Here is a 17,300-nt window from a genome sequence, read left to right on the forward strand (position 1 = left end):
TTGACAGTCCTGTGATTGGAATATTTTTGCACTGAATGCAAGTATCGAGGACATGGCTGTCAGATAATGTGTCACTGTCAACAGTCAGGGAATATTTCAAGTGGTGTTTATAGTCTGCTGTGCGTTTCCAGCATTTTCTGTGTTTAGTTCAGATTTCCAGCATTTCCATATAAGTATTCACAGAATCATAGAAATTTACAGCACTGAAGAAGGCCCATCATGTCCTCGCAGACCAACCAATAGCTATCCAGCCTAATACCACTTTCCAGCTCTTGGTCCGTAGGTTACGGCACTTTAAGTGCACATCCAAATACTTTTTAAATGTGGTAAGGGTTTCTGCCTCTACCACCCTTTCAAGCAGTGAGTTCCAAACCCCCACCACCCTCCGGGTGAAGAAATTTCCCTTCAAATCTCTTCTAAACCTCGCCACAATTACTTTAAATCTAAGCCCCCTGGTTGTTGACCCCTCTGCCAAGGGAAACAGGTCCTTCCTATCCACTCTATCAAGGCCCCTCATAATTTTACACCTCAATCAGGTCTCCTCTCAGCCTCCTCTGTTGCAAAGAAATCAGACCCAACATCTCCAAACTTCCCTCGTAGCCAAAATTCTCCAGTCCAGGCAACATTATTGTAAATCTCCTCTGCACCCTTTCCAGTGCAATCACATCTTTCCTGTAATGTGGTGACCAGAACAGCACGCAGTACTCCAGCTGTGGCCTAACCAGTGTTTTATACAGTTCAAGCATAACCTCCTTGCTCTTTTATTCCATGCCTTGACTATTTTAAGATCATCACAACCACACAAAAGGAGGACATTCAGCCCATCATCATCATCAAAGGCAGTCCCTCAGAGTCGAGGAAGACTTGCTTCCGCTCTTAAAGTGAGTTCTCAGGTGACTGAGGAGTCCAATGCGGGAATTACAGTCTCTGTCACAGGTGGGAAAGATAGTGGTTGAGGGAAAGGGTGGGTGGGGAGTCTGGTTTGCCGCACGCTCCTTCCGCTGCCTGCGCTTGGTTTCTGCATGCTCTTGGCGATGGGACTCAAGCTGCTCAGCGCACTCCCGGATGCTCTTCCTCCACTTAGGGTGGTCTTTGGCCGGGGTCTCCCAGGTGACGGTGGGGATGTTGCACTTTATCAGGGGGACTTTGAGGGTGTCCTTGAAACCCTCTGCCCAACTGGGGCTCGCTTGCTGTGTAGGAGTTCCGAGTAGAGCGTTTGCTTTGGGAGTCTTATGTCAGGTATGCGGACAATGTGGCCCGCCCAGCAGAGCTGGTCGAGTGTGGTCAGTGCTTCGATGCTGGGGATGATGGCCTGGGCGAGAACACTGATGTTGGTGCATCTGTCCTACCAGGGGATTTGCAGGATCTTGCGGAGACTGCGCTGGTGATATTTCTCCAACGTTTTGAGGTGTCTGCTGTATATCGTGCCTGTGCTGGCTCTCTGAAAGAGCTATCCAATTAGTCTGATTTCTCTGCTCTCTCTGGGTAGTGGAGCTTTAAAAAATAATTCATTCCTGGGATATGGGCGTCACTGGCAAGGCCAGCATTTATTGCCCATCCCGAATTGCCCTTGAGAAGGTGGGGATGAGCTGCCTTCTTGAATACAACTGAGTGGCTCGCTAGGCCATTTCAGAGAGTCAGTTAGAGTCAACCACATTGCTGTGGGTCTGGAGCCACATATAGGCCAGCCCGGGTAAGGACGGAAGATTTCCTTCCCTAAAGGACATTAGTGAACCAGATGGGTTTTTACGATAATCCAATTGTTCCATGGTCACCATTACACATACTTGCTTTGTACTCTAGATTTTCCAAATTTACTGTATTTAAATTTCTAAGTGCTGGGGTGGGATTATTAACTCATGTCTCCAGATCATTATTCCAGGCCTCTGGATTACTAGTCCAGTAACATAACCACCATGCCACCACAGTTCCCAATATATCTCTCGTGAGATATCTCAAAATTGGTTGTCTTTTTAAATCCAAGTAAATATTTGTAATGTCTGCCCCTGCAAGAACGCTTACAGGTTTGTAGAGCTGTTGCATTGTGAGTGGCACAGCAGTGAGGTATGCAGTTGTGAGCCTAGTGGATGAACTGGTAAGATGCAGTGTCCTCGACCAGCCAAAATCCCCAGCATCGAAGCACCGACCACACTCGACTAGTGTAGAGTTGCAAAATTCATGGGAAACCTCCCCCCCCCCCACCCCCAGTGTTTGGACTCATTGGAAAGGAAATTTAATTTGGAACTATCTACCAGAAAGTTTGAGATCCTTAAATGCACATGGAAGGAACTACGAGTTTTAATCGAATTTGGGGTTTTACAAGGCAGATTGGATCCATGTGGGAAGGGCTAAGAACTAAAGGAGAACTATCCTTCAAAAGAAAACAGTTTTGAGTATTGAACCTGTCTGGGATATTGAAGCTAAAACAAATTGTCTGGGGAGTTGTATAAGCTCGAAAACCCTTCTCCCCTGGAGACATTAACAGAGCAACAATCAACCCAGAGATAGGCAGCCATCACCTTGAGCAAGAAACCAATCCAGCGCATACATAATGACAATGGCCCATTCAGCCCGCATGGAAAACCCAGGCCTAGGCAGACATTGCAAATACCAAAGCTAATTTTTCCATCAAGAAACAGATTTAAAAGATCAACACATCTGAGACAGGTTAACATTTCATGAGCCCGCCAAAATATGACAAAGACATACCAAGCCAGCCAAAAATGAAACAAAGAATCGGGGCTGATTTGGCATGAAGATTAGGACAGCTCCAAAAGTTTAACTGAGGCCCTGTTTTAACAAAGTTTATGCATAGCATTAGAGAGCATCAAGAAGGGAGGAGAGAGAGACCACCGCAGCAGTTGTAACAAGCCTCTCCAGCCTCAACGACACGACCGGGGCCACATTGCCCTGCTATCAAAAAGGAAGGAAGAACATCACCATCGCGGCAGCAACCGACCACAGCCAACGTGGTACCATCGAAAACACCGCGATCGAACAACTCCGAAACAAAACTCCTCCAAGAAGAAACCGAAGATTCAAAAGTTTCCACTCTCCAATCTAAGGCCTGACCACCCAACAGGTGAAAACATCACCTAAAGAGACTTTGAAACCTATTTCTAATGAAAGAAAGTGGGTACTTGCCCCATAAGTCCAAAACGCGCCCTACCGCATCAGCGGACACCACCCAACTGAAGATTGCGCAGTAAGTTCTCAATAACAGTGCGTTGCTATGAATTCTTAAGCAAAGAACCTATGAAGCAAATACATTACAGTAATCATCAGACTAATGTGTGACACTTGACCGGCATGTAACAGAATACAGCTTACTAATCGCTGAACTCTGGCCCAACAATACGCATTCGCGCAAACGTCTGAATGGCATCACTTAGTGCATTAAGACTATTTCGATCGCCCACATCTGCCAGCTGTAGTTCAGCAATTAATGTTCATGATGTTGGAGGGAAAACGCTTAACTCACTCATGTCACGCTCTTTTGCTATTTTAGTGTATCTTTTCAGCTGGTCAGCCCGAGACGAGCGCACGGATGCGTCAAGTGATTCGATACTAATGTTTCCAGAAGATCTTAGCTGCAAATCGAGTGGCACTTAGTCTGACAACTTTTAGTATGTTGGACTCAAATGCATTGGACTCAGATGCTCTCCAAAAACTTTCACCTAAAATCACAACTGGGCATCCCATTGTTTCGAGCACTCTGCAGTTCTGAGGAAGCGTCATCAACCCAAAACATTAATTCTGCTTCCTCTCCACAAATGCCGCCTGACCGGCTGAGATTTCCAGCATTTTCTGTTTTATTCCATTGTTTCTTTGCCTGTCCCTTTACCATCTCCTTCTGCCCTGCACCATCGCCCCCTTTTGTCTCTCTGATCTCTCCTGCCTTCCACCCTATCGCAGACCTTCCCTTTCGTTCTTTCCAACCCCTCCCCTCTTTCCTGTAATCTTGTAATGTACGCACCTGGGAGTATGTTCACAGGTTTGTAGGGCTGTGGACACCCTGTGCGGAGGGGAGCGGGTAGGTCCGAGGGCCTCCTCGTAGGACTGCTCCTGGGCACGGCCAAGGGGGCCATCCGCCGGTCCAGGCAGCGGGCGGTCGAGAGGGTCGTTCAGCCCGACTGCCTGCCTCTGCTCCGCGCCTACATCCATGCCAGGGTGTCCCTGGAGATGGAGCATGCGGTGTCCACCGGTACGCTCGCGGCCTTCCGCGAGAGGTGGGCTCCGGAGGGACTGGAGTGCATCATCACGCCCGGCAACCAAATTTTAATTTGATTTTATGTTTTAAAGTTTAATTTTTTTAATTGCCTGTGTTTTTAGTGTCTCCCTCCCCTTTTATAGGGGGCACTGTAAATTATATGATTTTAATGCCCCAAAAAAAAAATCACAAAAAACCCCCCACAAAAAAACAAAAAAAAACAAAAAAAGAAAAAAAAAGAGGGCGGTTAAAAGTGTCTGGAATGTCCCCCAGATCGGGGGGGGGGCACTTGATCTAATGTTTATTTTGTTCCCCCCCACAAAAGAGTTGTAGGGCTGTTGACACCCTGTGTGGAGGGGAGCGGGTAGGTCCGAGGGCCTCCTCGTAGGACTGCCCCTGGGCACGGCCAAGGGGACCATCAGCCGGTCCAGGCAGCGGGCAGTCGAGGGGGTTGTTCAGCCTGACTGCCTGCCTCTCTTCTGTGGTTACATCCGAGCCAGGTGTGTCCCTGGAGATGGAACACACGATGTCCACCAGTACGCTCGCAGCCTTCCGCTAGAAGTGGGAGCCGGAGGGACTGGAGTACATCATCACCCCCGGCAACCAAATTTTAATTTGATGTTTTTTGTCTAAAGTTTAAATTGTTTATTGTGCCGGTTTTAGTGACCCTCCCCCTTTAGCCAGGGGGCACTTGTATAATTTGTGTTTTTGGTGCCCTCAAAAAAAAACAAGGGGGCATTTGATTGAAAGTTTTTGGAGTATGACCCCCCCCCTTTAACCAGGGGGCACTTGATTGTTGTTTCTACAATAATTGTAGAGCTGTTGAGTTGGGTATGGCTTAGCCAGTCACGTGATGTTCACAAAACTCAATAAAACCCCAGCCAGTTGGGTCCGGGGGTTCCACGATGAGGCAGGTGATTGTGAGCCTGGTGGATGAACTGGTAATGTGTAGTGTGATTGTTAAACCTTTTGCTAATAAACCAACTAGTTCTTACTAGTTATAGCTATGCATTCTTAAGCAAAGAACCTATGAAGCAAATACATTACACATGCTTCTGCACTTGCTTAAAACCTGTTACATTTCTAACCTTTTCCAATTCTGAAGAAAGGCCATCGACCTGAAACATTAACTCTGTTTCTCTCTCGGCACAGATGCTGCCTGATCTGTTGAGGGTTTGCAACATTTTCTGTTTTTTTTAAATACCATTGTATTTGTTAATTCTGAACAGGTAGTTTTATTTTTAATTTTTTTGTTGCTCAGAGAGCAGCTACCGGTACGAATTGACATGCAACGAGTGCACACAGAAGGGTAAACAATCACACTGTCCCAGCGTCAGGTTTATCGGCAAATTGACGGTTTATATTGCATCGAGTTACATCGAGGCTATAGCGGAGAAACAAGCTATTCGGCCCAACTGGCATATGACGCAATGTCCCCTGTAATTACTTTTGGGTGTATCATCATCATCATAGGCAGTCCCTCGAAATCGAGGAAGACTTGCTTCCACTCAAAAGTGAGTTCTCAGGTGACTGAACAGTCCTATATGGGAATTACAGTCTCTGTCACAGGTGGGACAGACAGTGATTGAAGGGAAGGATGGGTGGGACTGGTTTGCCGCACGCTCTTTCCGCTGCCTGCGCTTGATTTCTGCATGCTCTCGGCGACGAGACTCGAGGTGCTCAGCGCCCTCCCGGATGCACTTCCTCCACTTAGGGGCGATCTTTGGCCAGGGGCTCCCAGGTGTCGGTGGGGATGTTGCACTTTATCAAGGAGGTTTTAAGGGTGTCCTTGAAACGTTTCCTCTGCCCACATGGGGCTTGCTTGCCGTGTAGGAGTTCCGAGTAGAGCGCTTGCTTTGGAGTCTTATGTTGGGCATGCGGACAACAATGTGGCTCGCCCAACGGAGCTGGTCGAGTGTGGTCAGTGCTTCGATGCTGGAGAGATCCAAGATCTCTCTGCTCCTCAAACAGTGCTCACTCACATCTCATACAAAATCAGGTCTTTGAAATCTATATTCCATACATATTATCAATACATCATGGTACATTAAAGGTACTTACAAATACTGACAGAATGACAATGTAAAATCAACAACCAGCCAATCAACCTCCTGAAATTGGTTTATTGCTGCAATCGCCTCTTGCTCTGAATTTATTACTGTGACACACAGGTGACCAATTTGACAGGTTTGAATTAAGCTGAATAACTCTCACACCTTCCAGCATCTACTTTCCTGTGGAGACATGCTCTGTTTTGATCTAAACTTCAATTTGCAGTCCATGATCATCAGAAAAACTGCTTCAACTTTCATAGAAACATAGAAACATAGAAAATAGGTGCAGGAGTAGGCCATTCGGCCCTTCTAGCCTGCACCGCCATTCAATGAGTTCATGGCTGAACATTCAACTTCAGTACCCCATTCCTGCTTTCTCACCATACCCCTTGATCCCCCTAGCAGTAAGGACTTCATCTAACTCCTTTTTGAATATATTTAGTGAATTGGCCTCAACAACTTTCTGTGGTAGAGAATTCCACAGGTTCACCACTCTCTGGGTGAAGAAGTTTCTCCTCATCTCGGTCCTAAATGGCTTACCCCTTATCCTTAGACTGTGACCCCTGGTTCTGGACTTCCCCAACATCGGGAACATTCTTCCTGCATCTAACCTGTCTAAACCCGTCAGAATTTTATATGTTTCTATGAGGTCCCCTCTCATTCTTCTGAACTCCAGTGAATACAAGCCCAGTCATCTCACAGACTGAGCCGAAAGCGAGGTATTCAGGAAATATGGGCTCTCGCTCCCACACTCCACACGAGCCTCCTCCCACCCTGCTTCGCCTCACCCTACCAGCAGGATCCTCTGTTCCTTTCTCCCTCGCACGCATACCGAGATTCCCCTAAAATCCACCTCGATGGGCCTTGTGCGTTGTGAATGAGCTTGACTGATTCGGATCACACTGCAAATGGCAGTAGTATGCCAAAGGGTCAATAGTTCTCTGCCCGCGACACCCATTGCGAAACGTAGGGCTGGATTTTAGGTCTTCTGCCACCCCTGTTTGCGCCCCGGAGGGGCAGCAATGGTGGCGGGAATGGTTTCCGGGCAGGCAGTCAGCTTACAGCCCCCAGCCGGGTAAATTAGTTGCCAGTTTTGGCAGGGGCGCTGAGCAGCACTGCCCGGGAACGTCGAGCCAGTGTGCAACCCCGCCGGTTTCAACTGCACTTCGAGTTTGAATTGACGCCAAGCCTCTAGCACCCCATAGCGCCCCCTAGTGACACCACCTGGAAAACCAGCCGGTCAGAGCTGTCCCGGTGGTGAGTAAGTGAAGTTAGTCATGAATGAGGTAAGTGTAATGTATGAATAAGGAGTCTGACTGGATACTGTGAGCTCAAAGTAAAGTGTGACCTTAGTCTTTTATTACAGGTCTCCAGAGTGCCTCTCCAGCCTGTAAGGCCTCCTTAAATACCTGTGCTCCCAAGGGATTGTGGGATCCCTTGGAACTCCAGGGGATGAGCCCTCTGGCGGCTACATGAGATATATACAGGTTTACATATATAACAACACTTCTCCCCCAAAGTCAACAGTGTAACTATTTACAAGGTGAGTCAATCTGGGGCCTTACTTTCCCTGGTTGATCGTCTCAGTGCAAATGCTGGTTTTGGTGAATCGTTTGTGGGCTGGGCTGCTGTGCAGCTGGCCTTTCTGGGCTGCCTTGTGTGGTGAGTCCTGCTGGGCTGCTGTGGGTGATGGGTTCTGCTTCGTGGTCAACTGCGCTGTCGGTTGCCACTGGTGTGTGTGTGTTGGGGTCAAAGCAGGTAGAATCCAATGTGGGTTGCTCTGGATAGTCCGTGACTCTGAGTTTGGTTTGGTCCAAGTGTTTCCTGTAGATGAGTCCATTTGAAAGTTTGACCCAAAACAGCCTACTCCCCTCTTTGGCCACAACAGTGCCAGGAAGCCACTTGGGACCTTGTCCATAGTTCAACACAAATTCAGGATCATTGATTTTAATTTCACGCGACACATTTGCACTATCATGATATGTACTTTGTTGAAGCCACCTGCTCTCTACTTGTTCATGTAGATCAGGGAGAACTAACGATAGTCTTGTCTTAAGTGCCCTTTTCATGAGCTGTTCAGCGGATGGAATCCCAGTGAGCGATTGGGGTCTCGTCCGCTGGCTAAGCAGGACTCGGGATAGGCAAGTCTGCAGTGAGTCTTCAGTTACCCTCTTCAAGCTCTGCTTGATGGTTTGCACTGCTCTCTCTGCCTGACCATTGGATGCTGGTTTGAATGGGGCAGATGTAACATGTTTGATCCCATTACGGGTCATGAACTCTTTGAACTTGGCACTGGTGAAACATGGCTCGCTGTCGCTCACAGTAACATCAGGCAGGCCGTGCATGGCAAACATGGCCCGCAGGCTTTCAGTGGTGGCAGCGGACGTGCTTGCCGACATCATCTCACATGCAATCCATTTGGAGTACGCATCTACAACCACTAGGAACATTTTACCCAAAAACGGGCCTGCATAGTTGACATGGACCCTGGACCAACGGTTTGGAGGGCCAAGACCATAAACTTAGTGGCATCTCCCTGGGTGCATTGCTTAACTGCGAGCATGTGTTACATTTGTGCACACTGGACTCTAAGTCCGCATCGATACCGGGCCACCACACGTGGGATCTGGCTATCGCTTTCATCATTACAATGCCTGGGTGAGTACTGTGGAGATCACTGATGAAAGTGTCCCTGCCTTTCTTGAGGACCATTACCTGATTACCCCACAGAATGCAGTCTGCCTGTATAGACATTTCATCTTTGCGCCGCTGGTACGGCTTTATCTCTTCCTGCATTTCCACGGGACCATGGACCAGCTCCCATGAAGCACACAATTTTTCACTCGGGACAGTAAGGGGTCCTGGCTCGTCCAGGTTCTAATCTGTCGGGCTGTGACGGGTGATTGCTCACTCTCAAATGCTTCCATTACCATGACTAAATCTGCGGGTTGTGCCATTTCCACCCTGGTGGTCGGCAATGGCAGCCTACTGGGAGCATCGGCACAGTTTTCTGTGCCTGGCCTGTGGCGGATGGCGAAGTTGTATGCGGACATCGTGAGCGCCCATCTCTGGATACAGGCCGATGTATTCGTATTTGTCCCCTTACTTTCGAAAAAAAGGGATATCAGTGGCTTATGGTCAGTTTCCAATTGAAACTTGAGCCCAAACAGATATTGATGCATTTTCTTTACCCCATCGACACATGCTAACGCTTCTTTTTCAATCATACTGTAGGCTCTCTCGGCCTTAGACAGACTCCTGAATGCATAAGCAACCGGTTGCAGTTTCCCGAAATCATTAGCTTGTTGCAATACACACCCGACCCCGTACGACGATGCATCACATACTAGTACCAAACAACACAAGCAATTTGTTTCAGCATAACAGTTTTCTAGCTTTTACAAAGGCATTTTCTTGGCTTTTGCCACATACCCATTCGTCTCCTTTACGCAGTAAGGCGTGCAGTGGTTCTAACAGTGTGCTGAGACCCGGTAAGAAGTTACCAAAGTAGTTCAGGAGTCCTAGAAACGACCGCAGCTCCGTCACATACTGTGGCCTCGGTGTGTTCTCGATTGCCTCCATCTTTGAATCGGTGGGCCTGATGTCGTCCGCAGTGATTCTTCTCCCCAAAAACTCCACTTCAGGCGCCAGAAAAACGCACTTCGAGCATTTTAACCTGAGACCCACGTGGTTGAGACGACTAAGAACCTCCTCCAGGTTCTGCAGATGTTCGACGGTGACCCGACCTGTAACTAAGATGTCGTCCTGAAAGGCCACGGTGCCAGAATCGACTTCAGTAAGCTTTCCATGTTTCTCTGGAGTATTGCCGTCGCTGATTGAATCCCAAATGAGCATCTGTTGTAAATGAAGAGACCTTTGTGCGTGTTGATGCAGGTGAGGCCCTTCAATGATTCCTTCAGCTCCTGCGTCATGTAAGCCGAGGTCAAGTCCAGCTTCGTGAACGTCTTTCCTCCCACCAGCGTTGCAAAAAGGTCATCTGCCTTTGGTAGTGGGTATTGATCCTGCAGGGAGAAACGATTGACAGTTACTTTGTAATCACCACAGATTCTCCCTTGAGGACTGGAACAATCGGACTGGCCCACTCGTTGAATTCGATCGGCGAAATGATGCCCTCTCGTTGCAGCCGGTCCAGCTCGATCTCCACCCTCTCTCTCATCATGTACGGGACTGCTCTCGCCTTGTGATGGATGGGTCGCGCCCCCGGAATTAGGTGGATCTGTACTTCGCTCCTTGGAACTTCCCGATGCCTGGTTCAAACAGCGATCGTGTTTAAGTCCTGGGCACACGAAGTGTCGTCGACGGGTGAAAGCGCTCGGACGTTGTCCCAGTTCTAGCGTATCTTTCCCAGCCAGCTCCTGCCGAGCAGCGTGGGACCATCTCCCGGTACCACCCAGAGTGGTAACTTGTGCACCGCTCCATCATAGGAGACCTTTATAGTAGCACTGCCGATTATGGGAATCAATTCCTTTGTGTAAGTTCTCAGTTTAGTGCGAATGAAAGTTGGGACTGGCCTTGAGGCCTTGCTGCATCATAATTTATCAAAAGTCTTTTTGCTCATAATGGACTGGCTCGCGCCCGTGTCCAGCTCCATTGACACCGTGAGTCAATTAAATTCAACTTTCAGCATTATCGGGGGACACTTTCTGGTAAATGTGTGCAGCCCATATACCTCTGCCTTCTCGGTCTGAGACTCTGGTTCGTCGTGATCCGTCATGGATCTGTCCTCCTCCGCAACATGGTGGTTTGCAGGATTAGCAGGGTTTGCAACTTGCCTGCACATACATTGGAGGTGTCCCATTGTTCCACAGCCCTTGCAAACGTACCCTTTGAATTGGCATGAATGGAAATGATGATCACCCCCGCAATGCCAACAAGGTGTTAATGGCCTTGCATTCGTCACCCTTGATGGTGGACTCTGAGACATCTGCGGATGTGCAGCTTCAGGCATGTGGGGCCTGCCCTATATGTTGCGATTTGAAAACAACATCTCTTTGTTCACAGTACTTGTAGCAGCACTCGTGTGCTGAGAGATTTGCTTCGTATTGTCACTGGTGGCAATGAACGCCTGGGCTATCGCTATGGCTTTACTCAAGCTTGGGGACTCTACAGTCAAAAGTTTGTGAAGTATCACTTCATGGCCAATGCCAAGTATGAAGAAGTCCCTGATCATGTGCTCCAAATGTCCTTCAAATTCGCAATGTCCTGCAAGGCTTCTCAGCTCGGCGACATAGCTCGCCACTTCCTGGCCTTCAGACCTTTTTTAGGTTTAGAACCGGTACCTCGCCATCAGAACTCTTTCCTTCGGGTTCAGATTCTCCCGGACCAGTGTGCACAAATCATCGTATGGTTTCTCTGTGGGTTTTGCTGGAGCAAGCAGATTTTTCATGAGGCCATACGTTGGTGCCCCTCAGACGGTGAGGAGAATCTCCCTTCGTTTGGCAGCGTTCGCTTCTCCTTCCAGCTCGTTGGCCACGAAGTATTGGTCGAGTCGCTCCACGAAGGTTTCCCAATCATTTCCCTCTGAAAATTTCTCCAGTTCTTTGTTCTCTGTTCTCTGCATCGTTGGGCTCGTCATCTGTATCTCGTCGCCAGTTGTAATATATGAATAAGGAGTCTGACTGGATACTGTGAGCTCAAAGTAAAGTGTGACCTTAGTCTTATAATGCAGGTCTCCAGAGTGCCTCACCAGCCTGTGAGGCATCCTTAAGTACAGGTGCTCCCAAGAGATTGTGGGATCCCTTGGGACTCCAGGGGATGGGCTGGTGGCGACACAAGGAATATACAGGTTTACACATATATAACACAAACCATTTCCTGGCGCAAACATCACTGCCCCAGCGCCATTACCACCCCGAAATGACCAGAACCGAAAATCCCGCCCTTATAGAGTGCATATAGCCTGCTGTGAGATTAGCCAATCTAGTTGTTTTCCCTTGTGGAATCCAGCAGGTAATAATAAAGAATACAAGCCCACCACAGCCAGTGTGATCTGCCAGCTTTATTGGCACAGCTCCGGAAAAGCACTACTGTTTTTTTTACTGGTTTGTTCAGCTGATATTGAAGTCGGCTGCTTGTGACCCCAGGTTTATATTTTCCCCTGCTTGCAAGGCAGTGTATCCCTTGATCGGCGAACATCAGCTAATGATGCCCCATCATATCGCAGGCCTCTCCTTCGCACTGATGTCTGTTCTCAGCAGCAGTCCAGCAGGGTAAGGAGCTGTTCACAGGACTATTGGAAATAGGCTTTGCTGATCATGCTGGGTAAGGATTAATCCTGATGCCTTTTTTCTGTTTTATCCCGCATCGATTGCGGAAGTACACCTTCGGCAGTTAGCCGAGGCTTAAACCATTCTGGCTGTGCAATAAATAATGTTGACTTTCAAGGTGCAAACTACTCACTGTGTGATGTAAGTGGGGCTTCTCAGGCTCTGAATGTTAACAACTTGTATTTATATTAGTGCCTTTAAGGTAGTGAAATATCCCAAGGTACTTCACAGGAGCGATTATCAAAAATTACAAGGGATTACATCGGATATACAGCACAGAAACAGGCCATTCGGCCCAACCAGTCCATTTATGCTTCACTCGAGCCTCCTCCCATCTTTCCTCATCGAAATCTATCAGCATGACTGTCTATTCCCTTCTCCCTCATATGCTTATCTAATCCCCGCCCCCCCCCACATATGCATCGATACGATTCGCCTCAATCACTCCCTGTGGTAGCGAGTTCCACATTCTCACCCGGCTTTATGTAAAGAAGTTTCTCCTGATTTCTTGGTGGCTATCTTGTATTGATGGCCTCTGCTTATGCTCGACCCCACAAGTGGAAACATTCTCTCTGTCTCCACTTTATCAAAACTGTTCATTATTTTAAAGACCTCTATTAGGTCACCCCTTCAGCCTTCTCTGTTCAAGAGAAAAGAGACCCAGCCTGTTCATCCTTTCCTGATATGTATACCCTCGCATTTCTGGTATCATCCTTGTAAATCTTCTCTGCACCCTCTCCACTGCCTCTATATCCTTATTAGTAGCCCTGAAATTCTGGTCGGAGGCTTCCTTCGGACGAACGCCTCCGACCCAAAATTTCTCTACAAATGTACCCGGAGGCACCTTAGATTGCGGTCGGAGGCCTTCTCTTCTCGCGCTTCGCAGTGCATCCACGCCTTCGAGATACAGACGGAGGAGCTGGAGTCACGTGGGCCTGGACAACCAATCACGGTCCAGTATTCTCAGTGACAGTAATGGGAACTCCAATTTTACGAGTTCCCATTACTGTCAGCGAGAATAACCCCCTAAAACACCCAGACACAATATAATTTAATAAAAACTTACACATATTTAAAATTAATTGAAATTAAAGTTAGTTTTATATATTTTGGGGATTTTTAAAAAATGTGCTTTAATAGGGTTTAAAATAAACTTACCTTCGTGGACAGGGTTTTTACTATAAAAATGTGTATTTAAATTTTATTTTTATAGGTTTTAAAACTCTTACGCTGGTAAAAGTAAGCTATGCGCCTGCTTTACCAGGCGTAAGAGTTTGAAGGACATTTGCTGGGCATCAGTTGGGCAAATAGCCCAATCTCTCCTGCACGGATGTCCTTCTCCCGGGGATGCGGAGGATCTGTCAAGAGATATCTTGACAAATCGAAAAAGCTGGTTTTCGGCGCATGCACATTGCACGGCAAAAAACGGCTTTTGCGAGGCCCCGATGGGTCTGTGCATATTCCGTGTGGATCTGACGAGGCCGGGATTTCAAGGGCATTATAGGACAACCAGAATTGCACCTAGAAGTTGATGCCAAGCCACATTAGGAGACAGTATGACAGATGATCTAAAGCATAGTCAGAGAGGTAGGTTTTAAGGAGCGTCTTAAAAGAGAGGACAGTGGAGAATTGGTGGGGTTTAGGCAGGTGAGATGGATGAAGTGGCAAAGGAAGGAAGGGACTACCCGAACTATGAAAATGGCTGTGAGTCCGAGACTATGGAACAATCACATCAACTTGCCCACTGAGATCTGTTGCGGGAGGCAGCCTTCTCAATCAGGCCAACATCCCCAGCGTCGAAGCACTGACCACACTCGACCAGCTCCATTGGGCAGGCCACATGGTCCGCATGCCCGACACAAGACTCCCAAAGCAAGCGCTCTACTCGGAACTCCTACACGGCAAGCGAGCCCCAGGTGGGCAGAGAAAGCATTTCAAGGACACCCTCAAAGCTTCCTTGATAAAGTCCAACATCCCCACCGACACCTGAGAGTCCCTGGCCAAAGACCGCCCTAAGTGGAGGAAGAGCATCCGGGAGGGCGCTGAGCACCTTGAGTCTCGTCGCTGAGAGCATGCAGAAAACAAGCGCAGGCAGCGGAAGGAGCGTGCGGCAAACCAGACTCCCCACCCACACTTTCCTTCAACCACTGTCTGTCCCACCTGTGACAGAGACTGTAATTTCCCTATTAGACTGTTCAGTCTTCCTCGATTTCGAGGGACTGCCTATGATGATGATTTCTCCATTCGGCATCTCAGGAGGCCATCGATTGGAGAGCCAAACTAGACATCCCATTATTAGCTTTTCCCATCACACGAAACAACAACAATCTTATAATTATGACCTCTAGTTTTGGACCCTTCCCATAAGTGGAAGGATCTTCTCTACGTCTACTCTATCGAACCCCTTCAAAATCAGCTCAACCCTCGGCCTTCTTTTTTCCTAGAGAAAAGAGCCTCAGCCTAACAATTTGAAACATATTTGTATGTATATGTGTGTAGGACAGAAAGGGAGATAAGTGTGACAAACACAGCCATCCAGCAAAGTTGAGCATGGAGGTTATTAAAGGCCGATAGATTTAGCACTGAGGTCAAGACCAGAACCTTCGGAGACACCAGCCCCAACACATATGGTTCAGCAGGGTGACAGCGAGTGTAATGTTGCATTTTTTTGTGTAAGGGGCAAGGGGCAAAGTTGCACCGATGTCTCGGGGAAAAAGGACAGTGGTAAGCAATGGTTGTTCTCTGCTGCTATTCTATCAGGACTGTTTCAGAGTTGATGCAGAGTGTTCGAGTGGAGCTGTATAAATCCAGAAGACTGGCTTAAAGGCTAGAAACTTTTTATTGTGTTGTTCTGGCCCTGGACTTGTGGAGGATTAACCCCCTGACCCTATCCCTAGAATGGATTCCAGCATACCGTAAACCCACTTCATCCCACATTACAACAGTGACGACACTCCAAAAGTACTTAATTGGTTGTAAATCGCTTTCAAACATCTGGTGGTCATGAAAAGCGCTATATAAATGCAAGTCCTTCCTTCCTTCCTTCCTTCTTTCTTTCCAGTCCAATGGCTTTATTGGCTTTGGCAGAATGAGAGATTATGACAATGCTGTGAGAAGTGGTCAGAATGCTGAGAATTGACATCCTTTTGACAATTACACCGGTTCATAGCAGCATAGCCCTTGTGTCACCAGGTTGAGAATCTCAAGGATCTTTCCGTAGGCAACAACAAGTGTGGCAACAGATCTGCAGTGGACAGTGCCTGATTTTTGATCCTGTTCCTGTGGGGAAATAATAACAATTTTATATTTATATTTGGGAGAGGGAGGGGGTGATCAGGAGGGGAGGGGCGATTGGGAGAGGAGGTGCGATGGGAGGGATGGTGCGATCGGGAGAGGGAGGGGTGATCGGGAGGGGAGGGTCGATCGGAAGAGAGAGGAGTGATCAGGAGGGGAGGGCCGATCGGGAGAGGGAGGGGCAATCAGGAGAGGCAAACGGGAGAGGGAGGTGCGATCAGGAGAGGGAGGGGTGATCGGGAGGGGAGAGTCGATCGAGAGGGGAGGGTCGATCAGGAGAGGGAGGGGCAATCGGGAGAAGCAATTGGGAAAGGGAGGGTTGATCGAGAGAGGGAGGGGCGATCGGGAGAGGGAGGGGTGATCGGGAGGGGAGGGTGCGATTGGGAGAGGGAGGGGGATTGGGAGGGGTGATCGGGAGGGGCGATTGGCAGAGGGAGGGTCGATCGGGAGAAGGAGATGCAATCAGGAGTGGAAGAGGCAATTGGGAGGAGGGGAGCAATTGGGAGAGTGAGGGGCGATCGGGAGGAGATGGGTGATCGGGAGAAGGAGGGGTAATCGGGAGAGGGAGGGGCAATTGGGAGAGGGAGGGGTGATCGGGAGAGGGAGGGGTGATCAGGAGAGGGAAGGGTAATCGGGAGAGGGAGGGTCGATCGGGAGGTGTATGAAACCCTGAAAAATATGCTTGTTCCTGCCAAGCCAAACGACGCACCACTGACGGAGATTCTAACCAAATTAGAACAGCACTACAGTCCTGAGCTGCTGGAAATTGCTGAGAGATGTTGTTTTGGAAGAAAAATCAATTAACTGACAAGAGTATCAGTGAGTAGATTGCAGCTTTAAAAAGCTATCCACTCACTGTCATTTCGGAATCTTTCAGGACCAAGCATTGCGTGACCTCTTTGTTTGTGGGATGAAACATGAAGCAATTAGAAGAAAGTTGTTGACAACTCCTAACTTGACTTTTGATTTAGCTTGTCAATGGATATGGCCGACCAATACACACGAGAATTTCGAGCCATTTCCTGTCGTCAGACAACCGAGGTGAATTGCCTGCAGGTTAAAAGTAAAAGGCCGTTGGACCCCAAGGCCTCAGCAAATGGCCAAGGTAGCTTCGAATTGAAGTCATGCTATCGGTGCCTGGGACAACACATTGCTCAAATCTATCCATATGTGAAGGCAGAGTGTTTCTACTGCAAGAACACTGAGCATCTTGCAAAGGCTTGCCAACTGAAGAGTAAACCGATGTTCAATGCTAGAATTAGAAATTGGCATAGACTACGTAGCATTGAAGAGAAGCAACACGACAAAGAAGTTCTGGAGATACACGTCATCAGGAGCACAAGGGTACATAACAATGACTCGTGAAGTATTGTCATCCAAGTAGATGTTGCAGCAACCAGGATACCCATGGAAATCGACACTGTGCATCCGTGAGTATAGTACCGGAATTGCGAT

Source organism: Pristiophorus japonicus, chromosome 10, assembly GCF_044704955.1.
Source record: "Pristiophorus japonicus isolate sPriJap1 chromosome 10, sPriJap1.hap1, whole genome shotgun sequence".
NCBI lineage: Eukaryota > Metazoa > Chordata > Chondrichthyes > Pristiophoridae > Pristiophorus > Pristiophorus japonicus.